At 36.8% G+C, this 18,566-nt stretch overlaps 1 long non-coding RNA gene across 1 annotated transcript; it reads left to right on the plus strand.

Annotated features, from left to right (window-relative positions):
* The first annotated feature begins 2,159 nt into the window (after positions 1-2,159).
* LOC105446361 lies at positions 2,160-5,256 on the plus strand. Its single transcript, XR_004062794.1, has 4 exons — positions 2,160-2,435; positions 3,929-4,022; positions 4,449-4,591; positions 5,123-5,256. It is a non-coding gene; the product is annotated as an uncharacterized LOC105446361 (long non-coding RNA).
* The last annotated feature ends 13,310 nt before the right edge of the window (positions 5,257-18,566 follow it).

The following is an 18,566-nucleotide window of genomic DNA, read 5'->3' on the forward strand; positions in this document are numbered from 1 at the left end:
TATTAGATGGTATAAAGTCACATTAATAGATGATCAGATTGAGAGAGGGAGAGAGAGAATCAAGAAGGAAGAGAGAAAAAGTTGGGAGTCAGAGAGAAGGTGGAGAGAGAAAGAGGAAGATATAGAAAGAAAGAGGGAGTGAGGGACAGATGAAGATAGAGAAAGAGAGGGGGAAGTTTGATAGAGAGAGGGAGAGAGAAAGATGGACAGAGAGAGAAAAAGAAAGAGGGGGAGAGGGAGAAAAAGAGGATAAAATAGGAGTAATTGTACGTGAGAGAAGAATATCTCAAGCCGCGATATGATAGCAAGAGTAAAAGAGGGAGGTAGAAAATAAAGGAGAATTAAAAGAAAGAAGAAGAAGAAAACAAAGAGGAAGAACTAATGTTGGAAGAAAACTACCATTAGGGGAAAGTAAGAACTAGGAGTGACAAAAACCAGAAATAAGGCTTTAGGTATGTTTTTAAATGTTTCACGTCAGATGAGAGAGAGCAGAACCAGGTACAACTATTACATGTACATAATATATTGATATGAGGATATTGTAAAATAACATTAAGTCCGTCATTAGAAAGGTGATGCTTAAAATACTACCTATAAAGGTGAAAGTAGATAAATTATACACTATAGACAGATTCCTCAAAAAAATAAAAATAGGATATTATTTATATTTAAAACATAAAATATGTAAAATGTTGGATGCGAGGGAGTAGGAAATAACAAATGCATAGGCAGATATATATCTATATATAGATATATATATATCTATATATATACATATTATAGGATGTTGATAAAGTGGGAGAGCGAGAGAGAAAGCGAGAAAGAGAGAGGGAGAGAGAGAGAGAGAGAGAGAGAGGGGGGAGAGGGGAATACGATAGGAAAAAATAGTATGCGAGAGAACGAATAACAGAAGGGAGGAATGAGTAATATATAGTAATAAAAGAGAAAAAATGGAAGGAGGTGAAAGAGAAAGTCCAAATTCATCAATATCCACATCTAAGATATGGGTAAACCGAACATCATCCCTAGATTATAACTACATTGATACCAATATCCACGTATATGATATCATCAAAGGCAATCGTATGATTATTATTATCAGTCTTATTAGACTTTTCATGAGGTATTGTTTAGTATGTCAATAAAGAAGGGATAGGGCTTTTTCTGTACCTTTCTGTCCTACAGCGCATTTGTTGGTAGTGGGTTTTTATTTCTAAGTGATCGGGAACCTTCATATTGTCTCCTAAGGGGTAACCAGCTATTGAAGTGGCTAGATTTCGTGAGGGCCTGGGCAAATTTCTTACAAAGATGAATCCTTCTAACTTCAAGTTTTTCAAGTTTTTTGTATTCCAGCGCTCCGTCGTAAGATGAATAAGCAGAACCCATAATCAAACGGTGTCTTAAGTTTCTTAAGTCTATACAACTGGGCAAGAATAAGGCATTTTGGCTCTGGTAACGTATGGAACATCATCTTGTTCGAAGCAATTCCCTAAAGATTCCCGGTAGGATAGTGGACTTTGCATTTAATGAACCAAGAAGAGGTATTTCCGTTTAAGACTTGTTGTTGTTGTTGTTGATGATTCGTGATCTCATGTCGTTAGAGAACAATTTTCACATTCGGGCAATGTTGGGAAATTCGCATAATCTTTTAAGCCAAATGTTCCATGAAGATAATGCATGAAAGGTGTTTTCCTAGATTATGAAGGGAGTAGGACTCGGAGTACTTATCAAGAATATTGACAAAATATTAATTACCTTCCATTATAGGTTCACACTATGTGATTATTGCATGGTAATTTCAGGTCATTCACGTGCAACTAAAGTATCTTTAAAAAAACAAAGAAAATGCAATAAATTATCAATAATTAATTGCATTTTACCCCGGTCCCCAACCTAAAAGATTCCTCTGTAGGGCCATGCATTATGGTTCAAGGCATGCCCACATAGAGTATTTTTTTATGTTGGGGGTCGGGGCAAAATGCAATTATTTATTGATAATGTATTGCATTTTCTTCTTTTTTTATTTGTGGCCACTGCCCCCTACCCTATAGCCTTTAAACAAGGCCACATGCCTGATAGACGCCGAGCGACTAAAAAGAGACTAATCGCGAAAACCTGATGCGAACGCCAGTGCGAATTGTCCAGACCTGTGCAAAGACGTTTAAATATAATTACTAGACGGAAAGCAGCACGCGCGGAAACCATTACACGAATGGGATTAGGCTCCGCCTCTTTTGGATCATTTGAAGACAAAATAAGCACCCGAGGCGGCTTTTTGATTGGATAAGTGCCTCATGAATATGTATTTTATCGATAGTATCGTTTAAGAAACCGGATAATATATTTGACCTCATTGCGTCACTTTAATTATGCAGATTTATGCACGACGCTACTACACTCGCACAAACTGAGAAGAGTTAGTTCATTGAGAATGGGTGAGTAATTGATTGAAATATGAGTAGATTAAGTGAATTTAGTCATCAATTTTGAAAAAACTGCAATAATCTTCGTGATGTACGGTAATTTCGTTACATTTGGAGACCGTTCTCAACAGATTTTTGGGGAAAAGACTAGGAAATTATTGCTCTTGAAATTGAACTTTGATTTTCATCGTCATGAAGTAGTTTGACTGCGGTTTGCTGTCATTTCACCCTAGTACTCCAGTTAGGGGCCCGGCCGTTCCGGCAGGCCCACCCCGGGGAATTTCGGTGCTCATTTGCATCAAGATCAAACTTTCTAATCAAGTTTTATTTCAGATCTGATCGTCATCATGAATCTAATTCACCAATCATCGATTTAATTTAAATCTAGATTTAACGTTACACCTTAAAATAATCTACGAAGCATTATTTTTTTGATAATCCAAGTGGATTAATTCTTGTTAAAATCTTTAGTAGATGTGGACTCTGATGGCTCAGTGCCATCCGTTCGCTCAGTTGCATCATCGGTACGCGGTGCGTGTCAACTTTATTTAGACCAAAATTATCTGTGACCATTGATAATCAAACAACTCCAAATCCTATTCATCAAGATGTAAACCTGAAACTAATAAAATATATTTAAAAAATATGAACACTAGGATTTGTTTATTTAATATTTAGATTATGGTGGGTCCAGTATGCTTGTCAAGTTGTCATTATTTATACTAGTCTAGAGTCTAGACAGGCCTACTCGATCTAGATCTAGATCTAGACCCTAGCTATCAGTGGCGTACGCAGGATTTTTTCAGGGGGGGGGGTTAACATTTTGAAATCGGGCCAAAAACTTCGCAACGACCCAGCCAGCCGCTGAATAAGCGGGGGGGGGGGGGGGGTAAGAGGAATTTTTTTTTTTGGGGGGGAGTCATCTTTTTTAGGTCACGCATTAGATTTTTTTTTTTCTAGGATTTTTAAAAAAATTTTATTAAAAAAAAAAAATCAACACTCAAAAAGGGGGGGGGGGGGGGGGGAGGGGGTTCCAGAAAAACATACACATAGATCTATTAACCCCCCCCCCCCTGCGTACGCGCCTGACCCCTATTAATTCTTTTAATATATTAGAGATTTTTTTCTTCTCCAAATTGTGCAGTTCATGTTGATAAATCTATTTGTCTGTGTAAGAGAAGACCCCTAGTCCACAATTATGTTTACTTATGTAGTCCACTTCTTCTTGTCTTAATAAACCAATTCTACTTAAGACTACTTTATACATTGTATGTATAGACCTCTAGGCCATATAAAGCACTTTTGAGGCACAAGTTAAATCTTCCATTTAATTTTAACTTGTACTGTGGTCCATTAAATTGGAATGTTGATTTCCACACCATATTAAAATTAAGGCCAACCATGACATGAAAAATAGCTTTCATGCTAGATCTATTTTTATTTTGTTAAGGAGAAAGGGACGCCTTGATTGTCTAATTGATTTTCTTTTCTTTTTGTTCCAACAGATTGAAACTGATGAAGAGCTGGAAGGAGTTAACTGATGAGTAGACATTACAACATTTCTTATATTTGCAAGATGAAGCTGAAAGTCCCATGCAGGTAAAATTTTCTGGATATTTAGCACACAAATATTAAACGACCATCTATTAATTCACTAAAAAGGAAATGGAACTAAGTGTATTATAGTGGAGGGGATATTTTATTCTAGTTCTTCCCTTTCTTTGTTTACAAAGGGATTTGTCCTTATTTACAGGAGGTCCTGTGTGCAGAAGAACGATGTCTAATGCACATTCAAAGCACTACATAATAATAATAATGATCATATATGTAGGGTATACACAGGACCCCTCATTACTTTTTTTTTTTGTAAGTGGTCCATTCACTTCTTGAGCAAAGAAGATGAGGAAGAACACAACATAAGATTAATGAAAGTCTGTTTATAGGATGTATAATGTATTATGGTTGATATGTATCTATTATTATCACTTTTTAATTGAAGTACCTACATTGTTTTCTCTTATGTAGGATGATGCTTCTCTACAGTGGATGATGAAGGCATGCTGATTACAAACCCAGGAGAGGAACAAAGAACAGATATTGACAGAATCACTATATCTAGAGATGCGGGCCTACTACACTTCATACGAGCAAGTGTGCTAATATACAATGTAGGTACCCCCAATAAACTATTGTAGAACACATATCATGCAGAATGTTATAGATCTGACAAAGATATTTTTCATTGTCCGTTACTTGTAAAAGAATACTGAATATCACAATTGTGATTTAGATATAAAATAAAATTTTGATATAGATGAAATATAAGTCTACATTACGTATGCTTCAGTAGCATTATTTCCAGCACATTCACTGGTCCAAGTTGTTGGGTCATTTTATGTCCCATACTTAACCGAGTATTAATCAATTATGAGCACAAGTTCACAATACAAGTAAATTGTACACGTATTACTTATTTCATACCTTGTCTGATCCAAGCTCCAGCAGGCCTATCGTCAGAAATAATCTAAGATGTGGTCAGTAACTAGTTTTGTAGGAAAAATAGTTTAGGTTTGCCCACTAGAATCCCAAGTGAATATTAGTCCTTCCTCTTTTTGTCAGAGCAGGTATCATGGTGTATGTTATTAGTTGTTGTTTATTTTCTTATGCACTGTATCTTATTTTATTTTTCCATTCAACAGACTTGGGTTATCATCTCAGCCTTTTCTTCTGAAAACTAGCCTACATCTTCATCGATGAATGCATAAGACATCTACATGTACATGGGACTACGTCTTAAAGATGCCACCCTCATATAATGAAAGAGGACAGTAGAGATGGGTTTAAACTTGAATATTTACATACTATTTATTTATTATTTGTATCATATGTTTGTAGAATACCACATTTAAAAAGAGCTAATGAATTTATCATCTTGTCAACTTTCAAATAATTAAAGATAACTAATCATCAATGAATAAACATTAACATTTTAACAATGTCAACTACCATCTTATGGGATGAAACTGAGGGCTGGGCAGAAAGAAATTTCCTTGAAATTTGAGTGGTAAAGATCTATCAGTCTATATCAAAGATTGAATTAATCAATGATATTTTAATCATAATTATACATGTCGAAATTCATTTACCTCAGTCTATGGACTTCTGTATTTGCAGTTTTGTAGATTATTACATTATTGCTGCTTCAAGTATTGTATGTAAGAAGGTTTGAAAGACAACCCTCTAAATGCACCAAAAATATGAAAACTGCTAATTATCATTGCCTTTTGTATCCAAACTGCTAATTTTAATAGAATCATGTTTTCATACTTCCTAGCTTAAAAAACGGGGGGGGGGGGGGGCTTGTTATCCTCTTCCTGGTGCTGTTTCTACATGGACCATGTAATAGGTTGCAAAAGTGTAAAAAATATTATATTTGTTATATATATTAGAAGGATTTAGAAAATGAAAACGTTTTGAATTATAGAATTACTGTTGCTAGAAGAAATGGCAGTATTGATGTGTAAGGGAAGGGGGTGGTTTTCCCAGTGAAATTAACGGTATACCAATGTCAAATTGATAACAGAGAGAAAACTATTCCTAAAAATAAAATTATAAAGGACATGGGCCTCCTAACTAACTAACCCTGGTACCACTTCTGGGTTTGTTTGTTTGTTGTTTTTTTTTTTTTTTTTAGGGGGGGGGGCAACCCAATTCAAAATTTCCAGTGTTAAATTACATTGTCAAAAATGATGTCAAGATGTTGAAAAACAATGTTTCACTTTCCGTTTTCAAGTTAGAAAATTTGAATAAAATGATTAACATATTTTCCGATCTCTCTGGTCTCTACATTAAACATGTTCAAAGCTCCTGCAAAGGCTGCAAAAAGGAAAAGTGAAGAATCCAAGTGAAATGTGGACAGTAATGGAGTGAATATGGAATGGTTGATTGTAGTTGATAACGAGTAAATGTAAATGAGTGGTAATAACACGACAGAAAGTGAGACAGAAAGGAACTACAACAGGTTGTTCAGTCAAGACAACAAACCGTTATGGGTCGAGAAAAACCATCCACTTTGCCACATAATTTGTTTGTCTAAAATAAGGAAACTTTATACATTAGCATAATTAAAATGTATAATCATAGTCAGAGAATGTGTTGTTATATGGCTTATAGCATGTTTGATTTAATAAAACAAAAACAGACCCAGTTATTGATAGACTAAAAAGGGAATAAGATCGAGACAATATCAGTATTTCTTATTCAATGAAGTTGAGGCCACTCCCCCATATTAACAAACAACAACAACACAACGAGTGGGACTTTCAAGGTCCACTTCCCGATGCATCCTGGGTACACCAGCTGTCATACTGGTGATCGATAATACAAGTTCGAGCGCGTATTTCACCTCATGGTGATCGCATCAGAATAATCCACGCTGATTCGCTGAATTACTTGCGTTGCGAGCGCGCAGCGTGATGAATAAATTACCCATAATTCCGTACAGTAGATTATTTGACCTCTCTAATTACGCTGATACGCGTATTGTCTTTTACCATGTAGTTAACATAATTCCAGTACACTTTTCGTGGGGAGCATCCTACAGAATGCATAATTCATAAGGCTCATGAATTATGCAAGGGGGCTTATTTTGGCTTCTAATGGATCCGGACAAAATGGCGGAGCTTGGGGGGCCTGGACCTGTGTCATTCGGTCGCGCGTTCACTCCGGGTATGTAGACTCATCTCAGCCGCTTAGCCAGAGTCAACGAGGCGTCATTCGGTCGCGCGTTCACTCCGGGTATGTAGACTCATCTCAGCCGCTTAGCCAGAGTCAACGAGGCCTTGTCAAAAGGCTACCTACCCTATAGCCCCCGCTGCGTACAGTCATGGTTTAGTGGCAAAGCAATGGTCACGTAACTGTGAGGCCCCAGGATCAACACCGTGTCGATATGCTTTATTAGTGCCCTTTTGTGGGGCATTAATCCTCTTTACTGTCATTTATGACTTAAGGGCATAGGTCCCCTAGTTGATAAACATAGTAGCATACACATACTTTAGCAGCCACGCGAAACAAACACTGGCAAATTGTTACTCAATAAAATCTGAGAATGTATACTATTATCTAGATCTATTAGGAATAAATCATTGTCAAAATAATTCCATGAATTGGGGTAAAACAAAAATATTCCAAATTTAAGAGCAACAGTATATTTCGTATCGAGGACGGGAGAATGTAATCTGACCATTTCAAATGGCAACAAGGGAAGTATTGAAATATGTACCCATGTATTTTTCACCGTATACATGGTATTTATGCCTAGATATACGTTGTCTACTTTTGGTATTCTTTTACTTATGTTCAACGCTGCATAAAGAAATGTTTCTGTAAAATTCAAGTATTCTCAATCTATTCAACATCAGCTTAACTGTTAATAGCCCTCTTAGGTTAAAGTATAGCATACCATACATAAATACATGAATGTAGTTCGGTATTTACGTTTTAGGGTTTCACTTATTTCCTGAATTACATAATGATACATGTATGTATATGCGAAATCTTGTTAAAGGTACAATGTCCCATTTGCAGGCCAAAAAAATGAAAAAGTTAAATTCCAACTGCATTTGAAAGATAATACTAATTTAGAACTTCCCTAAAAAAGGTGGGGCTTGAAAATGTCTTCAAGTGGGAAAATAACGACTATTAGTTGTCAAATCGACTTTAGGGCTATAGAGCCCAAAAGTAATAGTCTTGATTTTCAGACAATTGTACCGAATGGTCATACGTTTTATGCTGCGCAAAGATTCAATCAGTTTAATCTTGGCCGTCACAAGAAGTGTGTTATTGATGTAGACAAATGCTCATGTACCCTTTACAACTCTTTTCATGTATGTTATTACCAAAGAAGAAAAAAGCCAGTCAGTCACTCAATAGTGTCTGACAGTGAAGTCTAGCAAGTAAACGGGTTTCCTTGCATAATTTGAATATGAGGAAACTGCTAACGTTTAAATTTCACAGATAGGACATACATGACATATTCATAATTCCTGCAAAGTTCTACAGAATTTGAAGTTGGCTGCAAAAGGGACATAGTACCTTTAAGGGTGGTGGTCCTGAACATAAAGGTACTATGTCCCATTTACAGGCCAACAAAATGAAAAGGTTAAAATCAAACGACTTTGGAAAGACTATACTAATTTAGAACTTCCCTCAAAACGAAAGGGCTTGAAAATGGCTATTAGTGGGAAAAATGACCTTTAGTTGTCGAATCGACTTAAGTGATTGCAATCACCTGAGTAATAATCGTAAGTTGTGTGCTGCACACAGATTCAATCAGGTTAATTTTGACCATTACAAGTAGTGGGTTATTGACAAATGCTCATGTACCTGTTACAGCTCCTTTTATATATGTTATTACTAAAGATAAAATATGTCAGTCAGCCACTTAATAGTGTCTGGCAGTGAAGTCTAGAAGGTAAACGGACTTCCTTGCATAATTTGAATACTAGGACAATTGTAATGAATAAATTTCACAGACATACATAACATATTCATGATTCCTGCAAAGTTCTACAGAATTTGACGTTGGCTACACAAGGGACATAGTACCTTTAAGAGTCATAAAAAGAAGCCAAAATACTGTTTCCATTTTCCAGTATTATATGTCTGGTTTAGTTTTCTCGTATATTATTCAGCGAGGAATGTTTGTATCAAATCGGAACGAAGTAATACCAAATTTTGACATGTTTAGACTTCAAATAGTTTTCCATTGTAATTTGATTCTAAAGAATCTATTCGACAAACCTGTTTTGAGCTTCTAGGCACCCACGCGCTTCAGGTCACAATCAGTGATCATAATTTTTTTTTAATGCAAAACCTACCAGCGTGAACATCATTATAAATGATTTCAATCAAGGTACGTTTCCTTTCACAATATTCCTTTCAAATGCGTTTTTCTTTCTTCTTTTACCCTTGTCGCAAGCCCAGCCGTGTGAAATATCTTAGTCTCCTACGATTCTGTGACATGATATAAAGAGTGTACCAGTCCGTACATCGTGCATGACTATAATGGGGATCGGACATAAATTTGTGTGGTTGCCAGGCAAAGTCCCTCTTTTGTCTCTTTCTCTCTCTCTCTCTCTCTCTTAAAAAAAAAGAATCCAGGGTCCATGAGCAAACCTATATCCTTTACAAAATATATACAAAGAAGAAGGAAAAAAAAACACTACACTCAAAATCAGTAACAGAACACAATGATTTTGATTTAGGGAAGAAAAATCGTAAGGCTGCGAGCAAGGTCACTTGTCGAATCGTCAAATGTCGGGTGATGATTTTGTCTTGACATTAAAGGCACACTGTCCTACTTGTAGCTACTTGCTCCCTCTATATAGAAAATTTCACCAATCGGTGCCTGTTGGTCCCCATGATCCTCTTTTTCTTATGTTACATGAGAGCTGAGTTAAGGAGATAGCCACCTGTCACAGTGACCTCGCTGGTTCGCTGGATGGTCTAATCCCTTCTGGCTGAAGTAGTAAAGCCTGCCTTTAACATAGAGATCCTCCTTCCTACATGATGCTATAATTTCATAATTATTACATGGCTATAGTAATTTATAAATAATATTAAAATCATCCCTCTTACACATCAACATGGTCAATCAGACCAGCCATGTTGATCTTAGGCAGACTAAAATATAAGAATGGGTATTGCAGGAATTTCCATCTTGAAAACAAATGTCAAAAGGACGTCAGGATTCGCTGATTGTTTGCTTAGTGTATCACTACACAGGCACCAACCCACACATTCTCATTTTTGCTATTCCATAATGTGTATTTAAAATTTATTAAATATTGGAACAATACAAATAATTCTTCGAAATACATTTTTGTTCATCATAATAACATAATTCGATTCCCTCAATACAAGTACAATTTACAAACTAGAAATGCAATCGTGTCACAACGATGTGCGTGCAATGACGCCATGTTTCTACGTGTCAAACGAAGGAGCTACTCTCGGACTATCCAGAGCAATATGTTAGAAGTCTGTAGCTTCTGTGATAGTGGAGATAGTTAGGGCGAAAGAAAGGTCACCAAAACGGCCCGAAACGGAAAAAATAGTGCCTGGACGGTCACGCATGAGGGTTTCCGGAGAACGAAGAATTTAGTGACCTTTAAGGAATGCGCCTACGAATTTTGAAGGGAATTGGAGTAGAGGAAGGGATCTAGAAAGGGCTCGCAAGCACTGCGTGCAAAACCAATAGGACTTGGTGCATGATGAACATGTTGCGACGCGTGCTTTGGCACGAACGGCCGCCCATACTAACACAACCGAATAACAGTCTTCGGAAAACTCGTCGGAATTCGTCTAGTGACCCTTGTTCAAATGCGATTTACTCACAATTTTCTGCGTGAACATATACCATACTTGGTATCATTCGAAAGGGCACTTCAGTGCGGTCAGTTTGAAACCATTGTCATCTGCGCAAAACGTACTGCACGCATCAAACGCGCTATTACGTAAAGCATAGTAAATTCATCATTTTTGGCGATAACTTGGCGAAGAGAGTATTACAATTTACTAAACTTAGCAGACAGTTGTCACGTATATGGATACATGTGTTTGGCAAGTTTCATTGATGTAGGTATAAAGATCGCCGGTTTAGAGCAAGTTGAAGTTATTTTGGAATTTTCTTGAAAATGGCGAATTTGGAGGGCAATTTTCTCAAATTTGGTCAGTGATAGGGTATATAATTTTGTATATGGCTGGAAAGGGCATATCCTCAAGTATCTAAATCCAAAAAAAAGGGTACGGGTTTGCCAAGCCATTATGGAGATACGGCCACAGAGAGAAAGCCAATTCCCAGAACTTTAGAGGGCGCTATTTATGTTGTGCAAAGCCATTGGAGCGTGAAATTTGGCATGGCTATGTGCAATTATGGGATAAAGATACTGTGAGATTTAAATACAAAACAGAATTTATTTGAGAAAGTTATGGCAGTTTTAGATTATTTATGGGTCAATTTTTCAAGAATTTGAGAGATTTTTTTTTTGAGAGACGGAGTCGGTTTTAGATTTGAATTTTGAGTATAAAGATGGCATTTTGAAGGGCAGGTTATACGTCGCAGATTAAAGAACATCTCTTAGACTATCTAGAGGAATTTGTTAGAAATTTGTAGGATCTAGGATAGTGGAGATAGGAAGGAAGATAGAAAGGCCTTAAAATGGACAAGAAACGGACAAAATGGCGCCTGGACGTTTACGCATGAGTGATTTCAGAAAACGAAAAAGTAGGTGACCTAGATTGGATATCAGAGATTACGCCTACGAAGCTTGAAAGGAATCGAGCAAGAGAAAAGGACCTGGATAGGAATAACAAGCACTACGTGCAAAGCGAATGGGATTCCGGACGACAAGAAGAAGAAGAAGAACCAAGAATATTAATAAGAAGAATGTGAACGAAAACAAGGCAATGACGAAGGTCGTCATTGCAATAACGATCGATTTTTGTGTGGAATGAAATCAGCTATGATAAGAAAGAAACTATAACCTCTGCCTTTACTACTCAACCCTAACAAAACACACACCCTACAGCAAAGCGTTCCCCTCCACGCACACTCACAACCACCATCACTGGGGACAAAAATGAAGAAAAAAAAAGTAAGGCAAGGGCTACATTTCGCCTCTATATATATATATTTTCTGCTTCATCCGAATTCATACTTCGAAGTATTAAGACCTCGAATAGCCCGGCCTTTTTAGGGTTAAGCTCCTAATTTTAGTATAAATTTCCTTAGATTTAGATAATAATAAATAAACACATGTATAACGATTATAATAAAACGAAACTCAGATTCAAAATTTTTAAATAAAATATCAGATAGTCAGACTGGGAATATCAGACTGGGAAACCAAAACTTATATCCTCAACCATGTAAGTAGAATATGAAGTCACATAGTCACGGTCAAAGGTCATTTCAGGTCAACAAACTTAGACTATGTATGGGGGGGGGGGCTAAAGTATTTACGCTCAGGAAGAGCGTAGCAAACGAAGCGAGTGGAGCTGACGTGGGCTCCAGGGGCAAAGCCCAGGTGTGGGTCAAAGGGCGGACCCCCCGAAAGTTCAGGGGTTTTAGGCATTTTAATTACGGTCAGATGAACATATTTTGATACCTTAATTGTGACACAGGCAGGTCACTAATATGCGTGGGTCCGAGGGGACGGAGCCCCTATAAAAGCTCAGGGGTTTTAGGCAATAAATTACGGTCCGAGATGAGCATTTTTGATACCTCATTATTTTGGGACACTGGCAGGTCGCTATTCCTTCTTTCTTTCTTTCCATTTGTCTTTTTCAAAAAAGTGAGTGGAGGAGGGGGGGGGGGGGGTTCTAGCACCCCCCCCCCCCCGATTATCGCCGTTCCGCAGGTCCTGACATGTAGGCTTCTTAATAAGCATATGTTTGGCCCGACTGTATACTTGGGAATGAGTCATTGTCCAAACGCATACAAAAGTATACATTAGTGCGCCAGTGCCCTAACCCTAGTTACCCTCACGGCCTGAACCTAACCCTAACCATGGACCTAATACAAAACTAACAATGCGTAACTATTCTCTTTCCAGGCTTTTTCTCTACTTTGGGCAGAATCCGGAGAATTACCAAAGATTGGATTGTGATTTTTGGCCATGTATAATGAATTTTGATAATCGTTTTCATTAAGTTTTCACAATAAAGTCTAACTTTGAGACGGTGTAAGAGTGGTTGTAAATCTCTATCCCTATCTCCGCCCCCCCCCCCCGTCACTGTTATTTAGGTTACGTATATGCGCGTTCCTAGCAACCCCCCCCCCCCCTTGCAGCATAAGTCCGGTGTGTAAATTCAAAACGGGTATACCTTTTTCTTTCGTTATACGAGCCTTTTCAGCACCCCCATCCACCCTTTCAGCATATACATAATATATTCCTTTCCTTCTCTCACGCGCTCTAGCCTATCAGCCTTTGTCATTTACATTACCCCTGTGCCCCCTTTTCTCTCTCTCTCTCTCTCTCTCTCTCTCGATTCCCTTATAATCGACACCCCATCTTCTTTTACGTTTTCTTATTTTCCTCCTCATTCCTTTCCAGTCTATTTTGCCTCTCCTCTCCTTTATTCTACACATTCCAAGAGAGAAAGAGAGAGAGAGAGAGAGACAGAGAGGAGGTGCGGTCATTTACATTCTCTCTCGAGATAAATTGTAATGTAATGCATAAATAAAATATTTCCCCCTCTCCCCTACATCCGACTGTATATCCCAAACTCTCTCTATGTTTTATCTCTGTCTCTCTCTCGATCAACAACATTAGAAAGAATGATAATAATACTAATATGGTACAAGTTATGATCACAGTCTTAAAAACAATTGATTTAATTAGGTGGGCTGTATCTAATACAGACCACCTTATAATTTTGTTAAAATTGCCTTTATTATCAGGTGGGCTGTATATCGTACAGACCACCTTATAATTTCGTTAGAATTGCCTTTATTTATTTATTATTAAATATTTTTCTTATTTCTAACCACTTTTTTGTGAACAAGATAACACGAAAATGGCTCAATCAAAATCCTTGAAATTAAGCACATATATGTAAAGACATATGAACAAAGCACAGAAATGTTTTCAACCTTGAACTTGACTGATGACGTCATCTAGGCGCCATTTTGTAAAATTTTACGAAAATCAACTCATGATCATATCTTCATAACCAAAAGGTAATTCTCATTCATATTTATCATGATTAAGGTCAATATCCGTCCGGTTAATTTCAGCTCAAATAATGCGCGCGCAAAATTTTGAAATGCTCAAAATCGTCTCAAAATCATTTTGCATACGTTTTAGGCCATTCTAAGCATTTTATAAAAAATCGCGCACACGCCCATGCGCGCGCGTTTTCGCGCGTAAAACTATTACATAACATAGAATCGCCATTTTTTTTCTTTTATAATATTCCACATATATTTACAAACAAATTGATACCATGTTTGTCTCTTTATGACTATTAATAACGGAATGATCGACCGTTTAACATAAATCTCGGTGCGCGCGAGCTCTTGTAATACATAGCATATATGGGCAAAAACATGCCTATACAAAATCCATTGTAGCTCTTTAGGATGCAAGGTGACCCCAATTTGTTTTCATATTTTGATAGAGTATGAGTCGGAGATATTGTTTCATGTCACATTTGACCTTCAATTAACTCATGACGTCATCATAATTGCCTCCGAACTCAAAATTTCAATTTGCATATTATGACGTCAGCATATTTTTGGAAAATTGATTGTATCTCTGTAAATAGTGATTGATTTTCTTCTAAATTTTGAAATGTTCTAGCTGAGACAATTTTCTACAAATGAAGTCGTAACAATTGTTAATTTTGACAAATGGATCATGGCGTAATTTGCGATTAAAGGGGGCATGTCAATTTTCACATTTTGCGTGTATTCTCTAAGGGACATGATTTTTTCTCAAAACTGGATTCTACATTCTCGTCTTTCGCGAGCAATATCTCCGTCGTTTTATCTTTGTTTACGCTGAGCTTTGAGTATGTTGTAGCTGAGAAAATAAGCTATCACAAGTGTGCCCTTTATTTTTCGATCAGATGCCGAGATCATGCTCATATTTCACTTACAAAGTGGGATTTGATAATTCCATTTTCCGTTTACGTGTAATCTTTATGGGAAATGTTTTGGTATATCGGTAACGACCTCGAGGTCCCTGGTTCGAGTCCGGGCGTCTCCAACAATTTTTTTCTTCACTTTTTTTTCTTTTTGACCTTTCACTCTACCATCTCCTTTGAATATTTAAAAACGTACAATCGCAAATAATGTAATAAACAACCATATTTACTTTATTATTACCCTATTATCACTAGATACATTACTTTTGGCGTGTAATCCTTATGGGAGATGACTTTTTCTCAAATCTGGATTCTACATTCTTGTCTTTTTGCGAGCAATATCGCCGTTATTTCGGCTTGGTTTTTGTTGATTTTTGAGTATGTTGTAGCTGAGACTATACGCTATCTAAATGTTCTCTAATTTTGTTCAGTCTGATGTCATCGTGGTCTGTTGATGATAATCATCAACATCATCATGATCATCATCATCATCATCATCGTCATCACCATTACTATCAAGATCATCATCATGATGATCATCATGATGATCATCATTGTTTACATGTCTATATAACTTCTCCCTTTCTCAATATAGTAAATATTATAATCTCTCATAAGACTTGAAGACAGACCACCTAATTCGTCCCCATGACGAATTAAATTTCTAGTTTTGTCTCAATTTTTTGTTGGATCAGCCCACCTATACTTGTTCCAAACAAGTATTACAAATCTAGTATATTTTTCTTATTTCTAACCACTTTTTTGTGAACAAGATAACTTGGAAATGGCTCAATCAAATGCCTAGAAATTTGGCACACATATGTATAGACATATGTACAAAGCACAATAACGTTTTCAACATTGACCTTCACTGATGACGTCATCTAGGCGCCATTTTGTAAAATTTTACGAAAATCAACTCATGATCATATCTTCATAACCAAAAGGTATTTCTCGTTCATATTTATCATGATCAAGGTCAATATCCGTCCGGTCAATAAAAGGTCAAATAACGCGCGCGTGCGCGTACGTACGCGCGTCAATGCGCGCGCAAAATTTTGAAATGCTCAAAATCGTCTGAAAATCATTTTGCATACGTTTTAGGCCATTCTAAGCATTTTATAAAAAATCGCGCGTACGAGCATGCGCGCGCGTTTTCGCGCGTAAAACTTTTGCACAACATTGAATTGCCTTTTTTTTTTCTTTCATAATATACCACATATATTTACAAACATAATGATACCATGTTTGTCTCTTTATGACTATTAATAACGGAATGATCGACCGTTTAACATAAATCTCCATGCGCGCGAGCTCTTGTAATACATAGCATATATGGGCAAAAACACGCCTATACAAAATCCATTGTAGCTCTTTAGGATGCAAGGTGACCCCAATTTGTTTTCATATTTTAAAAGAGTATGATTCGGAAATATTGTTTCATGTCTCATTTGACCCTCAATTAACTCATGACGTCATCATAATGGCCTCCGAACTCAAAATTCCAATTTGCATATTATGACGTCAGCATATTTATGGAAAATTGATTGTATCTCTGTAAATATTGATCAATTTTCTTCCAAATTTTAATATGTTCTAGCTGAGACAAATTTCTACAAATGCAGTCAGTACTATTCTTCATTTTGACAAAGGTATCATGGCGTATTTTTGCGATTAAAGGAGGCATGTCAATTTTTCACATTTTGCGTGTATTCTCTATGGGACATGACTTTTTCTCAAAACTCGATTCTACATTCCCGTCTTTCGCGGGCAACATCTACGTCATTTTAGCTTCATTTACGCTGAACTTCGAGTATGATGTAGCTGAGACAATTAGCTATCTCAAATGTGCCCTTCATTTTGTCTAAAATGTTAGCTGGACCAGCCCACCTATACTTGTACCAAACAAGTATTACAAATCTAGTTTATTTTTCTTATTTCGACCCACTTTTTTGTGTGCAAGATAATTTGAAAATGGCTCAGTCAAATATCTTAAAATTTGGTACACATATGTATAGGCATATGAACAAGGCACAGCAAAGTTTTCAACCTTGACCTTTATTGATGACGTCATCTAGGCGCCATTTTGTGAAATTTTCTGAAAATCAACTCATGATCATATCTTCATAACTAAAAGTAATTTCACATTCATATTTATCATGATCAAGGTCAATATCAGTCCGGTCAATTTCAGGTCAAAAAACGCGCGCGTGCGCGTACGTGCGCGCGTCAGTGCGCGCGCAAAATTTTGAAATGCTCAAAATCGTCTTAAATTTATTTTGCATACGTTTCAGGTCATTTTAAGCATTTTATAAAAAATCGCGCACACGCGCATGCGCGCGCGTTTTCGCGCGTAACACCATTACAAAACATAGAATCGCCATTTTTTTTGCTTTCATGATATTTCTTATATTTTTTCAAGGAATTTGATACCATTTTTAACTCTTTATGACCATTAATAACAAGATGAGCGTCAATTCAAGATAAATGTCAGTGCGCGTGAGCTCTTATAATACATAGCATATATGGGCAAAAACATGCCTATACAAAATCCATTATAGCTCTTTGGAATGCACCGGGATCCTCAATTTTTTTTCATATTTAGATAGAGTATGAGTCGGAGATATGATTTCATGTCTCATTTGGCCATTAAGTGTATCGTGACATCATCACAATGGCCTTGGAAATCAAAATACGAATTTGCATATTATGACGTCAGCATATTTATGGAAAATTGATTGTATCTCTGTAAATATTGATCAATTTTCTTCAAAATTTCGATATGTTGTAGCTAAGACAATTCTCTACAAGCTTTAAAATAACCATTTTTCATTTTGATGACGTCATCATAGTGAAAATCTCGATTAAAGGCCTCATGTCAAAAGGCCTTCATAATTTGCCTTATCCCTATAGAAGGTGAATTTCGTTCACGTCATGAAACTACATGATATTGTTTTTTAAGAATTTTTAAGCAGTATCTCGCTTATTTTTGCTCTATTTTGTCTCAAATTTAAGTTGACCAGCCCACCTATACTTGTTCCAAACAAGTATTATATGTCTAGTTTTGATTTGATTTATAAAGGGAGTTCAGAAGATGCCTATATGTTTTGTCAATACATCTATAAATACAAATAAGGCCAATAAGAGGCCAATTATCTAGAAAATAGTGATCTAGACAATTTAGTAATCTAGATAAAGAATTATCCCGTGAAAAAAATCCCATGAAAAATTCTCTAACGAACCAGGGAGGTGTTTATCCCTGAACGAAACAAGAACATTTTCGCTGGATTTTTCTTTCTGTAGATGTATGGATGCATGGTCTCCTGCGTTCTGATTGGTTAAAACTGTTCCGCTCGTCATAAGTGCGTATTTGCACATAACATTTTAGGGGATTCCCGTGAGGTAATTAAGCGCTCGCCCGCACGATACGGGCGGTGTGCGGGATTACGGCTCGTATTATCACGATCACTAATCTTGACTTCCATCATTCAA

Source organism: Strongylocentrotus purpuratus, unplaced genomic scaffold (genome assembly GCF_000002235.5).
Source record: "Strongylocentrotus purpuratus isolate Spur 01 unplaced genomic scaffold, Spur_5.0 spur5_scaffold_1, whole genome shotgun sequence".
Classification (NCBI taxonomy): domain Eukaryota; kingdom Metazoa; phylum Echinodermata; class Echinoidea; order Camarodonta; family Strongylocentrotidae; genus Strongylocentrotus; species Strongylocentrotus purpuratus.